Source organism: Triticum aestivum, chromosome 4A, assembly GCF_018294505.1.
Source record: "Triticum aestivum cultivar Chinese Spring chromosome 4A, IWGSC CS RefSeq v2.1, whole genome shotgun sequence".
NCBI classification, from domain to species: domain Eukaryota; kingdom Viridiplantae; phylum Streptophyta; class Magnoliopsida; order Poales; family Poaceae; genus Triticum; species Triticum aestivum.
In genome coordinates this window covers 136880773-136897714 of record NC_057803.1, presented here as the reverse complement: position 1 = coordinate 136897714, position 16942 = coordinate 136880773, and the positions used below count along the sequence as shown (strand labels likewise).

At 42.4% G+C, this 16942-nt stretch overlaps 1 long non-coding RNA gene across 1 annotated transcript; it reads left to right on the top strand.

The window, feature by feature from the left end:
• Positions 1-9933: 9933 nt before the first annotated feature.
• LOC123085599 (uncharacterized) lies at positions 9934-11715 on the top strand. The gene is made up of 2 exons (XR_006439835.1): positions 9934-10897; positions 11105-11715. It is a non-coding gene; the product is annotated as an uncharacterized lncRNA (long non-coding RNA).
• The last annotated feature ends 5227 nt before the right edge of the window (positions 11716-16942 follow it).

Genomic DNA, 16942 nt, shown 5'->3' with positions numbered 1-16942 from the left:
GCTGCTGCAAAACCGCTCCTTCCACATGTTGAAAGTTTTCTCTAATCCCTACGGTTAAAGAGTAATTTGAAAAAATGTAAAATTTCGTAAACCGATCAGCTGAGTTCGTTTTTTCGATGTCATTTCTAAACGGCAAATCCAATGAAGGCATATGATACGGCGTTGGAAAGCTTATGAAAATGCGCTACTTTTTCATATGGAAAGTTTTTTTTTCTAATTTTGAATGGTTTAAGAGTAATTTAGAAAATGGTCCAAGTCCTACCGAGTTCATATTTTCGAGCTAATTTTTTAACCGTGCGTCCGAATGCAGCAAATGATATGGCGTTGGAAAGCTTGAACAAATGCGAAACTTTTTTGTATGTATTGTTTCTCCAAATTCTTTACGGTTTTAAGTCAGTTTCGAAAATGGCGGAAAACGTATTTTCGCCATAATTTCTACAAACTTTATCGGTATGGGGCAAATAATATACCGCTGAAAGCTACGGAAAATGCGAAACTTTTTCATGTTGATGGTTTTCTCTGATTCCCAGCTGTTTTCAAGTAATTTCGAAAACGGCGGAATCATTTGTTCTGCCTTTATCGCGAAACAGATTCTTCGAAAATGCACCGCGTGAAGAACCTAAACTTCTCGGCGTGTGTACCTGAACTTCACTCTGTTTTTCACGTGATTTTTTTGCTCGTAGGTCTCCATCCACTGCTCGTAACTCTCCATCCATTCACCGGAATTGAGCAGGTGATATACCGATGGAAAGCTGCTGTAAGCACGCAAGTTTCCCGTGTTGATCATCTTTTCATACTCGTGACGATTTTAAAAGTTTTTCATCTAAAATTCATTCAGCGTAGTAGTTGAACTTCCTGCTGTTTTCACGTTGAACTTATGTGACGTATTTTTGTTTGTAATTTTCTCATCCATTTCGTCAGTGTTACACAAATGATATTCTCTTTGTATAAACCTCTTTCACAATATTTTTTTTAACTTTCTCCGATCGAGGACTTGAACTTACACAAATAATATTCCTGTTGTTTTGAAGTAAATTAAAATGACGAGATCATGATTTATGCCTTCATTGCGAATGGAAACGCACATCGTGAAGTAGTTGAACTTCTCGGGCATATTTGTTCGAACTTCACTGTGTTTGAACGAAAATGCCCAAAATGGCATTGTTTTTTGTTTTTGTTTTTTGAGCTTATAAATCCTAGGGTTTAATATACTTTGACCTTCTCGGTTATTTTAATTTGAACTTCACATATTTTTATTTTTTGAGTAAAGAATTGTGTTCGATTTTAAAATAAACATCGAATTTGTCTTTTCTCTATTTTTGAACTTCATGATTTAATCTTTAGTATCGGGGAAAATCCTAGCTTTCTTAGAAAATGGGGATTTTTTTTAATTTTTTAGTTGTTCCCTTATTTTAATTCAAACTTATTAGTTGATTCTTTAGTAACGACAATGAGAGGTTTTTACAAACTTTGAACTTCTCTGTTATTTTAATTTGAACTTCTTAGTTTTTTTCTTTAGTAACAAGGAAAATCGAGTTTTTTGAACTTCATCAAAATTGAGCATGTAAATCCTAGATTTTTATAATCTTTGAACTTCTTTGTTTCTTAATTTGAACTTCTTAGTTTTATTCCTATAAAAGGAAAAAATTATTTTTAAGTAAACATCATACAACCTTTGTTAAATTGAACTTCATACATTAATTTTGCACAGAAACAAGAAGAATTTGAGTTTGTTGTATACATCAAACTATTCCCTTTGGTAAATATTGAACCGCTTCGTTATTTTAATTTGAACTTCGAGGTGTTTCCAAAAAACAAAGAAAATCACTTTTTTCGTAGTCTTTTCGTTGAACAACTTCGTTATTTAAAGTTGAACTTCTGGGTTCTTCCTTATTTAAATTTGTACTCCGTTATGTCTAATTTTTTAATTTAACTATTTGGTTTTGTTTTTATAAATGGGGAAATCCTTTTTTGATAAACATCAAGTTGTTCTATTTTATTTTTAAATTTGAAATTCTTTGTTTCAGTTTTTTAGAAATAGGGAAATGCTTTTTTTTCAATTTAAACTTCATGTTTTTTACAATTTGGAATTCTCAATTTTTTTTGAAAGGGCATCAAGTCAAGTTTTTCATAAGCCAAATATAGAAACAATCGAACAAGAAAAAGACATAAGTTCCATTTTTTACTTACAAGGCATAAACACTGTGTCTTGAATTTTGGACTAGGCTTCATTGCACTGAGCAGCTGGTTTTCACTTACAACTGAACGCGAACTTTGTTGGTTTTAGTCTTTGACCTTACAAATTCGGTAGATACAAAAGGATGTGAGAACTTTCTTCTCCAGTATCATACGAATTTCTCAAGTATTGTATCCACATAAGTAGAAAAATCTAAAATTTTGATTTATACAAAGTAGATAGAAACACATATATTTGCATGGGTGTAGTGTACTGGTCGACCAATTCATCATCACACATTCATACAAAACCTAGATGTCGTGTGTGCGGCAGCAGAGAGAGAGGAGCTATGAAAGTTCGATTAGAGACGCAAGGGCAAGCCGCACGCGATGGATGGAGATCAGGCCCGTAACTCCCCAACCTCACTTATTGTTTTTATGGGGAAAATGCTAGGTTTTGATACAAATCATATTGTTCTCTTTTTTAGAAAAAAATTGAACTTCATGGTTTTATTTTTTTTGAAATGGGAAAATCGGTTTTTTATTCTTGCTTTTATTTTTTAGAAAAGAGAAAATTCTAATAAATTATGGATATTGAACTGCTATGTTATTTTATTTGACCTTCTTAGATTTTTTAGAAATGAGAAAAAGTTTCTTATAAGTCGGGCCTTGATTTTTTTTTTCATTTTTGTTAGTTTGTTTTTGAATGAGCTCCTTTGTGGTGCACTGCTCGGGGACGGTGAAATATGAACTTTCCAAAATCAAGAATATGTATTTCAGTGGACCCTTTTTAAAATGTAATTTGTTATCGCTTGTATACTTTTGTTTTATTGCACATACATAACATTTGTTGTGAATTTACATGAATCTTTTTTTCCTGCTTGTGAAAAGAAAAAGAATGTTTAACACCAAGACATGAAGACTGGAGAAAATATTATATAAGCTTTTAGAACATACAAACACAAACACAAACGGGAGTATATATGAGAGCACACTCGACACACATAATAGAGCACGCACACATGGGAGCACACGACACACATGAAGTACCCACACAGAGACATATGAGACACCAGACTTAGGACAGACGCAGGAGTACATAACACTCTTTCTTTTGAATTTTGAACTTCTGTTTACAGAAACTTCTGAATATCCTTTTACAAGCTCGAGGCCATCAGGTTCTAGCAGCAGCCCAAATTTCAGTTATCTGAACTCTGAAGAATAATACTACAGCTCTATAGGAACTTCTCGACGCATGTATTTGTGACCTCGTCAGCTTTGACAGGCAGCTGCGCGAGCATGCTCCTGGCGGCGGTGCTCCTCATGTTTTGGGGATTTGAGCTGGCTCGCATGGTGCACCTAACAACAACACACGGGAGCACGCGGCACTGCAGTCCACACATGTTGAGCAACACTGCATACTTAACTGAAGATGTCTGCACACGCATGACATGTCGACACGCATACTTAACTGAAGTTGGCCTGCTGAAAATCGACACAGTGGACTGCAGCATGCTAATTACCGCTGAAAATGGTCAGCCATACTAATTACTACACAAAATGGTGAAGAATAGTTGACAATGTGCATCCATACTATTTTTCTTGAGCATATGAATGAACATGTAGGCATTTAACTATAGAAAACCATCTCTATCTACTGTAAATTACATCCATACAAAAACAAAATTGACTAATTACTCCCAAAAGCACCAGAAATAAATAAAAACTGAGAGGATAAATAAACAGAGTAGTTCAAGACGGGTTCGGCTCGTCTGCAGTATGGTTATTACTGCATAGGTGTTGTAGCTCCTAAATCTGTCGTTCATTCCAATCAAGTGGTTCTCCTTCCTCCTGTTAATTATCTAATTATTAACAGGAAAAAACACCACGTCGGCGTTAGACGCTGCAACGACAGTTCTCCACCTCCAAGCGCCGGCCAGCACGATCATCCACGTAGCCGCGTAGGTGAAGTCGACACAACGGTGACATCTCGGAGTCTAGGAGCTCCCCCGCCCTGTAGTTGTAGAGGACCTGTAGCTATAGGACTGAAGCACAAGATCCTTAGGGAAACCATGAGCATCGCCCGTCCTTGAAGCCCAACTATTGGTGGCTGGAGCATGAAGGACAAGCATCAAGGTCCGGTGACGCCTCGTTCAGTAGTGGCAAGAAGACTTGCTCTGCAGCTTCTATGCAACTATACGACGCCCGAGCAAGCTTCCGGTGCCAGTGCCGTGCTTTCACTTGCGCGGCTGGGCCGGCAACCTGAACCAAGCCGGCTGGTGTATGGAGCTTGAGGAGCCAAGGGCAGCATGCTGCGGTTCAAACACACCTACGAAGGAAGGTAAACGCGGTGGCCGTCGCTGGTAGCGGTGGCCGGTGGGTCGAGGCGTGCGGGAGCATCACACATGTTGGGCAGAATCAAATCGAACTTCAAGATGGAGAGGAGGCGGACGGCATTGGACGACGTTATGGCATGTAGTAGAATGTTCGCGTTGGAAGCAGAGGAGGCCGCCTCCGCCGTGGATCAAGGGGAAGGGAGTTCGCCGGCGTGGTTCCAGGAGGAGGGAAGCCGCTGCCACCGTGGATCCAGGGGAGGGAGGCGCCGTCCAAGTAATTGCGCGCCGGGCCGGGGCGACAACGGCGAGAGGCGCGTCGGGGGATGGGGGCCAGCGGTGGGAGGCACGCCGTGGCCGGGGCGACGGCGGCGAGAGGCACATCGGGCAATGGGGGCCGGCGGTGGGAGGCGCGCCGGGAACGCGGTGACGGCGGCGAGAGGCGCCTCGGGGAATGGGGGCCTGCGGCGGGAGGCGCGCAGGGGCCGGGGCGACGGCGGCCAGAGGCGGTGGATCCAGGGGGTGGCGTCGTCGCGGTGGATCCAGGGCAGCGGATAGCGGGAGGTTGGGAACGAGCGGTCGTGGGTGGTGGGGTAGGATTTCTTTGTGTAGCGGGCTGGGAGTTCGGAAATAATTCGCTCGCCCCTATATAGGACCTGTGATCTAAATAGTTATTCTAATCCTGAGATTAGAATAGTGTTGCCATATATATATATATATATATATATATATATATATATATATATATATATATATATATATATGGGTCTATTATGATAACACCCTTAAGACTCTTATATTCTAACTAGCAAAAGGACCCGTGCGTTGCAACGGGAGAGATAAATAATACTTTTTCTAAACATAATTTGTTGTAATAAATATACTTCAGAGTGAACCGGTGCATCTCAGGAGGGAAACAAATTGGATATATATTTAATTTATTAAATGAATCTAGCAAAACTTTATTAATTACATGTGCATCTTGTAATCTCTAGAGTATACTTTTTGCGTGACGATTCACTGATAATCTTTGAGTTCCTTGTTTTCTTCTTCATCATATTCCAATCTGCATACGTGTTGAAATATACTACTCCCTTCGTTTCTAAATATAAGTATTTTTAGAGATTTCAATATGGATAACATACAGATGTATATAGACGTGTTTTGGAGTGTAGATTCACTCATTTTGCTCCGTATATAGTTAGTATTGAAATCTCTAAAAAAGACTTATATTGAGGAACGGAGAGAGTATTTCCTTGATCAGTATGCTAGTTTCAAGCTCAAGATGTCCAATTGATCACTTCCAGGCAAAGTATGGGCAAATGCAGGGTAGAGCTAATTATAATTGAACGCTTTCTTCTTTGTAAAATAGGCATAAGAAATTTAATTTTTGGGATCAACTCCAAGCCAAAAATACATAATAAATTCATTTGACTGGAACTTTCATAATCAAGTTAGGCTAGAGGAGCCAAGTTCAAAAAATTCAGGGTATTACTGGTGCTGATCCATGCCAACCACCATCCTTGGAAGAAATATCGCTCCAACGAAGGACTATCTCTCGTCTTCTTGGCGTGTTTAAGTTATAGTAGCATGATTTCACTGAAATGGGATCCCTGCCCTCGGAGTGTATTCACAGAACTCCCTCACCTACACAAATATTAAAATGAAGTTATAAGATTTAGTCTAGAGTCTTACCCCGATTCACGGCCTTTCATTTATATAATTAGACACAAAGTACTATGATATAAGAAGCACACCAAAAAGTATTCATGTTAAACAGTAAGCAAGCATGACATATGTATATCAGCTAGAATCTGCTGCTGCAAAGAGCCTACCAAATTAACAAAAAATTATACCAATTCTTGGCATGATGCAGACCAAATCTACATATGAAGTTCTAAATCATACAGTGCAACATCCAAAGAAACTGAAAGGGAGAAACTCAAGCATCTAGAGATCATGTACACAAAGTATTGCTCTGTAGCGAAGCAAGCTGTTTCCCATAAATTTGGTAGGCTTAGTACAATGAAAGAATTGGTCCTGATCGGTCAAGCTCCACAAATTTGGTATCTTTTAAGTGACAATATCCCCACTTATTTTCCAAAGTGATTATCAATTACCAAAAAGGGATCCCGATCTCAATTGTCGGAGTACGTACTAAATAGGTAAGCTATAACAATATTAATCTATAAATGAATTCAGTTGCATTAATTTATTACCTAGCTGTAAGAGGCATATCCAAGTTAGACATAATTTTAATAATTATTAGAAAAAATTGATCCCAAGTGCATTACCCAACTGCAGGATCAAAGACATCAGTTAAGGATAATTATTTACAGTTTGCTGCACAGGAAATCATAGGCTGGCATAGGCTAAATAAAACAACACGATTCAGATTGAATGAACACCTGAATCGGTTAAAAGATGGTGTCAAACAATATTTGTATACTGACATACATATATCCCACATAAAGACATACATAAACAACATGTAGTCCGATACTGAATTTATTATAGGTAGAGACACCTTACCATGCAAAGGTAGCAGCAGGAGCAATTTCAGCGAGCATCAAGAGAAGGGAAGGAGATGACATTTGGGAGGCCTTCACGGGGAGGAAACAACGACAACAGATGAACAAAGCATCATCTAGTGGAAACAACGACAACAACAGATGAACAGAGCATCATTTAGTTTCCGTACATACCCATAACCTTTTCAGCATGCAAACAACAATGATACAGTTAGCTAGTAAAACTCAACCAGATCGCCTTGTGTGCACGCTAAATTTCTAACTATACGGCTAGCTTAGGTGAGTCAAAACAATGCAACTAATCTATATTCATTAATAAAAACAAAAAATACCAGGTGAAGATATCCTAATTAAAGAAACCAAAGTAAGTCCCCACAAAAGAAATAAGACAGAATCATCTCCAGGAAGGAGCGATTAGACCTATACCAAAGCATTCATTAACTAAACCAAAAGAAAATGTACCTGCATGAGCTTGCTTCGAATTTCTTACCTTTCCTGCCAAAAATTCCCTTTCTCTTAAGAGCACATTGATGTCTTGCACTTAAGGGTAACATGATTGAGAACAACAACACTGAAACTATCTTGTGATTTTCTAATAGAGAAGTACACAATTACTATGGCGATGACATATACTTATTTATAGGAAAGGCCGCAAAGGACATACATAGAGGTTTGGTCACAGAAGCATCACCCATGAGCAGTCTTTATGCTCAGACATTTACAAGAACACTTGTTGCATACACTGCAGTCTCATAATAGGAGAGAAAAAAATGCTACATATCGGAGTGGAGTTAGGGAGAGATGTTACTGCTATATACCTGGAGATGGTATGCGCATCCTCTCAAGCTGAGATGGCTCTCGCATCCTCTAAAGCGACGCTGACTGCATGCGCTCACGTACTCGCTGGCTATGGCAGCTCCCATGTCCTCCGAAGCAGCAACAATCCTCGTGAGCTCGTGTCCTCGCTGGTTGCGGCCATGTCACTGTGAATCCTGTCATGCAGCAGCATTGCGGAAGAAGGACGTCACTGAAAACATTGATGCAGAAAGCAAATCCAAGAAAAGTCTGAAGTCTAATGTAGTGGAAAAAATATACGCTAGTTCTCAAGAAATTAAAAATAGCAATTTTTTTACACAATCCTTTCTATGAATCATTTATCATCAAACATGTGCATATACTTCTCTAGGTGCACACTATTTATTAAAAATAGTGCTCATATAGCAGGTGAATTCACCAATCAAATAGCCACCCATAAACTGATATCTCCACAAATCTAATTCCATCTAGCTAACAAACACCAACTGAAGTCCTTCAGTTCTAGATATTTCTAATCCTGTTTACACATCCTAATCCTGTTTTGCTAGGTGCAGCTAGCATATCTATTCTGCAAAGCTAATTCTTAACTGAAGAAAAATAATAACCTAGGTGCAACTAGCATATCTATATTCTTCAAAGCTAATTGTTAACTTAAGAAAAAACATAATCAAGCAAGGGGACAGAAATAATAACTACAACAGGGGAGTCAAAAACATTTTAACATCATAAAAGCATGAAAAAATATGGTCTTTGAGATCGTCATCTTAGACACACAAATACTGAGATACATAAGCATGATTTATACACAATAGTATCGATGCATGCATGAGCAAAGTAGCCTATGTATGCAGTTCAAATTAAGTGAAGCAAGTTCATACGATAATTAGAAGGTTCAGTACAGTTCTCTGTTTCAAACTGTTTTTCTTGTGATGCGGCAAAGTAATTTTCCTACAGTTGTAAAAATCGTTGTTCATAGTTTAAGAGTAATAATGTTCAGGCAGGCACAAATTTAGGAAAAATACCACATGAAAATGAATTGAACCGTGCATGATTCACAATCGCATCTAAGTACAAAACCAACAGTGGTCCTCCATCTAAGCAATCCATGAGTACGCGTTGATCTCAAGATTACTAACTGAAACCAAGTCTCGCAACAGTAAGGGAAGAATACCATGACACCAGTATCAAGTGCTGAAGAATCGGATTAGGTGTTTTACAATTACAGAGAGTCGAAGAGCAGTGACGTGGAAGCAAAGAGGCAACCAAAGCTTGCTATTCAGCTCATCTCCAGCAACAGCGGCAGCAAGGTGGCGTCAGTGACGGTCAGGCCAAGTTTTGACGAACTTCAGGCTCTACCGCGCCGTGGCGTAGCTTCGAGGGGATACATACCTCTCGTGTAGTCACCACAGGACTCGGCGGGCGTTTTTGTTCCTCCGGCGAACTCGGCGCTTCTTCCTCCGGCGAACTTGGCGGCGACATTGGATGTTTGTTCAAAAATTGCAATTTCGACAGGATGATGGAGATTATGGTCGAAGGGAAAAACCTGATGGAGATTCCGGCCGAGGACCCTTGCTTCTTGTAGCAGCCAATCAAATCCGGGTTGGGCACTACATCAATTTGTGTTGGAGAAGGACACGGCCGGCCTCCAATTTTCCATCCAAATCACGATAGGAGCAACGGAGGTTGAGAAGGATACCACGGAGGAGGCCAGAGAGGACTGGCAACCGGCGCCGGCGGCCGGCGTACCATCCTCCATGAACGCCCACGGCGTCCGCCTTCTCCTCCGCCTCGTCTGTAGCCGCACCCATGGCGTCCGGCTTCTCCTCCGCCGCGGCTAGCCGTCCGACGAAGGCGCCGCCCCTCACCTGCTCGTGCTCCGCCGTCGCTGCCGTCGCTGGAAAGGGAGGAAGGCGCCGCCCCTCACGTGCTCGTGCTCCGCCGTCGCTGCCGTCGCTGGAAAGGGAGGAGTTTTGGATAAGATGAATCAGGGACCGCAGACTGAATATTGAACAAACGTAGGGTCTTTTTTGTAAAACCGAAGCGTTTTTCCAGATTCACTAACGAAAGGACTGCCGGTTCTATTTTCGGAAAGCAAAGGGACTTTTTTTTATAAAAACGCCGCGACGGTGAACCCGGAGACCTAATCCGTGCTTTATTATCAGGGAGAGATAACAAAAACCACTTATTTTGATAACACCTCCTAACCTCAGCCCACCCACCCACGCACGCACTTGCCTCTACATCTCTTCCTCCCCTGTCCCCTCGATCCCCTCCGCCTCCACCACCATTCTTCCCCCCAGCCAGCTCCCCGCACCACCAACCCCAGCGCGCTGCTGGCCATCCCCCCATCCCTCACCCCCACGCCCCAGATCCGTCGCCCGGATGCGCGATAGGAGCAGTTACTAGCCCGGATGTGTCGCCGGGAGCCTACCACCCCGGCATCCTCCTCCCGTGAGCCGGCCACGGGATCCGGGCCTCCCCCGACCCGCCTCGCGACCTACCTCCCTCGCGCTGGCCTGCACCACCTCCGTCCAGCCGCCGTCCCCCGACACACGCGCCGCCGCCACAGACCTTCGGATCTTGGCCGCCGCCAGCCCACCGTGCCACACCGGCACCTCCCCGGTCATCTACTTCCTCGCAGGCCGCATGGCGGGTCGCTGGCTCCGGCCCGCACCACTTCTGCGTCCCTCGGGTGCCGCCTCTCCCGGATGGAGGTCTACCTGCGCCGCACCTAGGGACACAGAGGAGGCAGAGGCTCTAAGCCGCTAGCCTTCCTCACCTGCAGCACCTGGGGAGTGAGCAGCACGCCAGCTAGGAGAGAAGCGAGAGCACCGCCACTCCTCACCTCCCTCGCTTGGTTCTTGCAGTTCGGTTGCGCACACCCATGCGGTTTGTCCCTGCTAGCACCCATGTTGTCTTATATGCATCGGATACGACAAGCTCTATCACCACGCGCCGGCGGCCGGATCCCCACCTGCGCGTGTGCAGCCGGACTCCTTCCTCCACCGCAAATCTGACCCCCTCCGCCTCCTTCTCATTCAGGTGACCTTCTCCCCAACCTCTCTGCCGACCCCCTTTCCTCGTATTCCGGCAAGGTCTCAGCCACCAACTGCATGCAGTACGGAAGTGCGACGCCGTGCGCATCCTGTCCCAGAATTTTTTGGTGTTCAGAATAATTTATAGTGTTTTCAGAAAAACTGATGAGTAGCGCAGTACAGTTCAGAAGCTTTCATTTTGTACATTTTCCAGTGCGTTGATGCAGTTCGTTGAGGGCGAGCCCTCGCAGTCTCCGGCATGTGTCGTGCAGTGCGGTGCACGCATTCATGCAGTCCGGTGGCGGTGCCGATGTAAGAAGTGCGGTTAGCAGTTTGTCGCCAATCAACCCCCTCCTACTCCGTTCGAGCTCCTTGCCGTGATCAGGCCGTGGGCTCCTCAATGGCGCCGGAGTGGACGGATGGGTCCAGGATGGCGATGGCTCCGGTTGCCCAGGGCGAGGGTCCCCTCTCTACAGCTCACTAAAGTTTGTTTTGTAGCTCACTGAAGTTTGCTTTGCAGCTCGCTTGCTGGTACAGTGCATTGGCAACGCCTTCGTGCAGTTGAAGCAACGTGTGCGTGCAGTACGTCCGGCGAGTGCGTGTGGTTCAGCGGCTAAAAGCATTTGCATTCTCCCTATGTTAATGTGTGTGGTTCAATGCATTTTATAAAAAGTGCAGCAGGGTTGTATTTTGTGTGTGATTGTACTGTGGAGATAGAAAAAAAGACTATTTATGTGGATTATTCAGTTTGTAAAATCTTTTCTTTGTAAAAGCAGTGCGCTCAATGAACCGAAGAAGTACATTTTTCAAAGTTCATTATCAAAATATGTATTAAATAAAAAAAATCATGAAGTTCGTTTGCCTGTTTGATGTAGTGCGGTTTTTAGTTTAAAAGCAGTACGGTTTTCTTTCTTGTCTTTATAAATTTACGTCCCACAAAAAAGAAATCACACAGTCCGCTAGTCCGTCTGATGCAGTACGGTTTTCAGTCTAAAAGCAGTGGAGTTTTCTTCCTCGTTTTCAAAAATTTGAGTCAAAAAAAAGAAACCATGTAGTTCTTTTACCCGTCTGATGCAGTGCGGTTTTTCATCCGATGCAGTGCGCTTTTCAGTCCGATGAAGTACGCACGTCGATTTGGGTGTTGCGAAAAACAGAGTATCCGCATTTCAGTAAATTTAAAATTTATCTTAAACCGTAAAGAATTAGAGAGAGTGTTCTACATGAAAAAGTTGTGTCTCGTCGATATATTTCCAACGGCATACCATTTAAATCATTTTGACGACCGGTTTGTAAAAATTTCGCGAAAAAAGGCCGCTGCCACTTGTCATCTGCCACACGATTTTCGAAATTAACTTAAAACTGTAAGGAATCTCGAAACCATTTCTACATGTGAAAGTTGCGCCTTGTCCATAGATTTCCAACGACATATTACACACCTAGTTTCGATAAACAGTTAAAAAACTAGAGCGAAAACAGTACCGAAAATTTGAAAAAAATTGAAAAACAGAATTCTGCGATTTGGTAAATTTGAAACTACTCTTAAACCGTAACGAATTAGAGAAACAAATAGATATGAAAAAGATGCGCCTCGACGATATCTATCCAACAGTGTATCATTTGCTTCATTCCGAAGATCGGTTTTGAAAAAAAATGTGAAATACGCTCGCTGCCACTCGTTGTGGGCCGCACCATTTTCAAAACTGCTCTTAAACCGTGAGGAATCTTGAAAAGTGTTTAACATGGCGAAGTTGCGCCTAATTCATAGCTTTTCAACAATATATTACACGTCTCGTTCCGACAAACGGTTAATAAACTAGAGCGAAAACAGTAACAGAAAAAACACTGCGTGCAGTTTTTTACCACGGGAAGTTCACTCGCCTCAGTACTGGAGCACACTTGGTTCAAACAATGACGTGCACTTGCGTTGAGCGTGCAGTGCCGAAGTGTTATCAGAATAACTATTCTGATAATATTATCAGAATTCGTCACCCTGGGTGAGGAATATTTATTATTTACCCCCTCTCTATTTTGACATGAATGGACCGTATTTTTACATTTCGTAAATTATGTCTTATTTCATACATAAAAAGAGAACTTAAGAAAATATGTACTCGCAGTAAAAAATATTCTATGTTACGTAAAATTACGAATGTAAAAACATAGTGTAAAACATACATAAAATGTGATTTTTCTGGTTTTACAACCTACATTTTTGTTTTTTAATACAAAATTTTACATATTGGAACAATATGCATGTAACTATTTATATTCTAAACGAAATTTATTTAGAAAGCGATTGTAAGATTACCTCGGATAAAGAATAACTTATTTTGCACCCTGAGTGATGAATAGTAACACTATATATATATTATAAATTCTATTTTCTATCTGTTTTTGTATATTAATATGAATCTAGCTGTTATCATTCACATATACAGAATGGAAAGTGTATATACACACATTGAAACATAACATATAAGAACGGAAAATAGAGTACACACAATGAAACAGAGAAATAAACAGAGCAATACTATGATGGCTGTGAATACATAACTATCCACGTCGAAACGATTCAACAAAATTAAACGCATCCATGAGACCATGACTAGGAGCCCTTGCCTACGGTAGCTCTTGGCTCTGCCTGAACTCGTGCAGGCGTTCGTCCAAGCGATCGACACGCTCACGGTACATCTGGAGCGCGATCTCGAGCTCCAAGTTGGCTATTTCATCGGAGATCACTAGCTCGAGGATGCGACGACCATGTTTCTCTACTGCGCCCAGGTGGACACCTGGGCCAAGGAGGCGGTCGTGCCTACGGACCAGCACGTTGGCATCCAGTGGGCCACGGTCAAGGTGAACGGTGGCACCCATGCGAACGGCGCGTCGGGCGTCCGGTGCAAGTACGGCGTGTCCGGCCTCTGGTGCAAATACGACACTGAGGACCTCTGCCCACTCCTGGCGAGGAATGGGGGTACTGATGGGACGTGTACTGATACGTCTCCGTCGTATCTACTTTTCCAAACACTTTTGCATTTGTTTTGAACTCTAACTTGCATGATTTGAATGGAACTAACCCGGACTGACATTGTTTCAGTAGAATTGCCATGGTGTTATTTTTGTGCAGAAATAAAAGTTCTCAGAATAACCTGAAAATCAACGCAGATTATTTTTGAAATATATAAAAAATACTAGAAGAAGAATCCACGTCAAGGGCCCACACCCTGTCCACGAGGGTGGGGGGCGCGCCCCCTGGCTCGTGGGCCCCCTGTCACTCCACCGACCTCAACTCCAACTCCATATATTCGTGTTCGGGGAGAAAAAAAATCAGAGAGAAGGATTCATCACGTTTTACAATACGGAGCCGCCGCAAGGCCCTAAACTCTCTCGGGAGGGCTGATCTGGAGTCCGTTCGGGGCCCCGGAGAGGGGAATCCGTCGCCATCGTCATCATCAACCTTTCTCCATCACCAATTTAATGATGCTCACCGCCGTGCATGAGTAATTCCATCGTAGGCTTGCTGGACGGTGATGGGTTGGATGAGATTTATCATGTAATCAAGTTAATTTTGTTAGGGTTTGATCCCTAGTATCCACTATGTTCTAAGATTGATGTTGATATGACTTTGCTATGCTTAATGCTTGTCACTGGGGCCCGAGTGCCATGATTTCAGATCTGAACCTATTATATCTTCATGAATATATGTGAGTTCTTGATCCTATCTTGCAAGTCTACAGTCAGCTATTATGTGTTATGATCCGTTAACCCGAAGTGACAATAATCGGGACGATTACCGGTGATGACCGTAGTTTGAGGAGTTCATGTATTCACTATGTGTTAATGCTTTGGTCCGGTACTCTATTAAAAGGAGGCCTTAATATCCCTTAGTTTCCAATAGGACGCCGCTGCCACGGGAGGGTAGGACAAAAGATGTCATGCAAGTTCTTTTCCATAAGCACATATGACTATATTCGGAATACATGACTACATTATATTGATGAACTAGAGCTAGTTATGTGTCACCCTATGTTATAACTGTTGCATGATCGATCGCATCCGACATAATTCTCCATCACCGATCCATTGCCTACGAGCTTTTCATATATTGTTCTTCGCTTATTTACTTTTCCGTTGCTACTGTTACAATTACTATAAAACCAAAAATATTACTTTTGCTACCGTTACTACTACTATCATATTACTTTGCTACTAAATACCGTGCTACCGATATTAAGTTTCTAGGTGTGGTTGAATTGACAACTCAGCTGCTAATACTTGAGAACATTCTTTGGCTCCCCTTGTGTCGAACCAATAAATTTGGGTTGAATACTTTACCCTCGAAAACTGTTGCGATCCCCTATACTTGTGAGTTATCAAGACTATTTTCTGGCGCCGTTGTCGGGGAGCATAGCTCTATTCTTTGAGTCATTTGAGATTTATATCTTTTGATCACTATGAAGAACTCGAAAGATAAAAGAACCAAGATTTTCCCCTCAACTACGAGGGGAGGTAAGGAACTGCCATCTAGCTCTGCACTTGATTCACCTTCTGTTTTGAGTAAACTTGCGACACCTACACATGCTATTGATTCTGATAGGTCGCATGTTATTGATGATGCCACTTCTGCTATGCATGATGCTTATGATGAAACTACTTTTGTGCTTGATACTACTGTGCCACTAGGTGAATTTCTTGATGAACAACTTGCTAGGGCTAGAGAGAATGAAATTATTGAAAGTGATGATGAAGATTCTCCCCCTAGATATGAATTGCCTGTTGTGCCTGAGGGTTATGTTATGGATGAACAAATGCTACAGACTTTTTAGCTTGCAACGATAGATCTGATCTTAAGAAACTATTAGCTAAGCTTAAAGAAAAGTCTTTGAATGCTAGAATGAAATATAACCCTACTTTTGCTACTTCACCTATCTTTATTACTGACAAGGATTATAATTTCTCTGTCGATCCTGAGTTAATTACTTTGGTTGAATCATATCCTTTTTATGGCTATGAATCTGAAACTGTTGTGGAACATCTTACTCAATTAAATGATATAGCCACCCTGTTTACTCATGATGAGAAAACTCGCTATTACTTTATCCTTAAGTTGTTTCCGTTCTCATTAAAGGGTGATGCTAAAACATGGTTTAATTCTCTTGATCTTGGTTGTGTGCGTAGTCCCCAGGATATGATTTATTACTTCTCTGCTAAATATTTCCCCGCTCATAAGAAACAAGCTGCTTTAAGGGAAATATATAATTTTGTGCAAATTGAAGAAGAGAGTCTCCCACAAGCTTGGGGGAGGCTTCTCCGATTACTTAATGCTTTGTCTGATCATCCTCTCAAGAAAATTAAATACTTGATATCTTTTATAATGGACTAATCTGTAACACCCCGGATGTAACTTTCCAATTTGTACTCCAACTCTTGCCGTTTCCGGCGTTAAGTTATATTTATTTCCTCGGGTTCGGGTTTTGTCTCCATGTGTTGTTGTCGTTGTCATGCATCTCATATCATGTCATCATGTGCATTGCATCTGCATACGTGTTCGTCTCATGCATTCGAGCATTTTCCCCGTTGTTCGTTTTGCATTCCGGCGCTTCATTCTCCTCCGGTGGTCATTTCTAGCTTTCTTTCATGTGTGGGGATTAAACATTTCCGGATTGGACCGAGACTTGCCAAGCGGCCTTGGTTTACTACCGGTAGACCGCCTGTCAAGTTTCGTATATTTTGGACTTCGTTTGATACTCCAACGGTTAACCGAGGGACCGAAAAGGCCTCGTGTGTGTTGCAGCCCAACACCCCTCCAATTTGGCGCAAACCCCACCTAACTCTGCTCCATCATCTAGAGTGTTCGATCACGATCGCGTGGCCAAAAACCGCACCTCATTTGGACTCTTCTAGCTCCCTCTATGCCTATAAATAGGCCCCCCTTGAAATATCCCGGATCCCCTCTCCCCGAAACCCTAAATCCCAGATCCGCGCCGGCCGGACACGTCCGCCCCGGCCGGACGCGTCTGCTCCGCCGCCCGCGCCAACCACCGCACACCACATG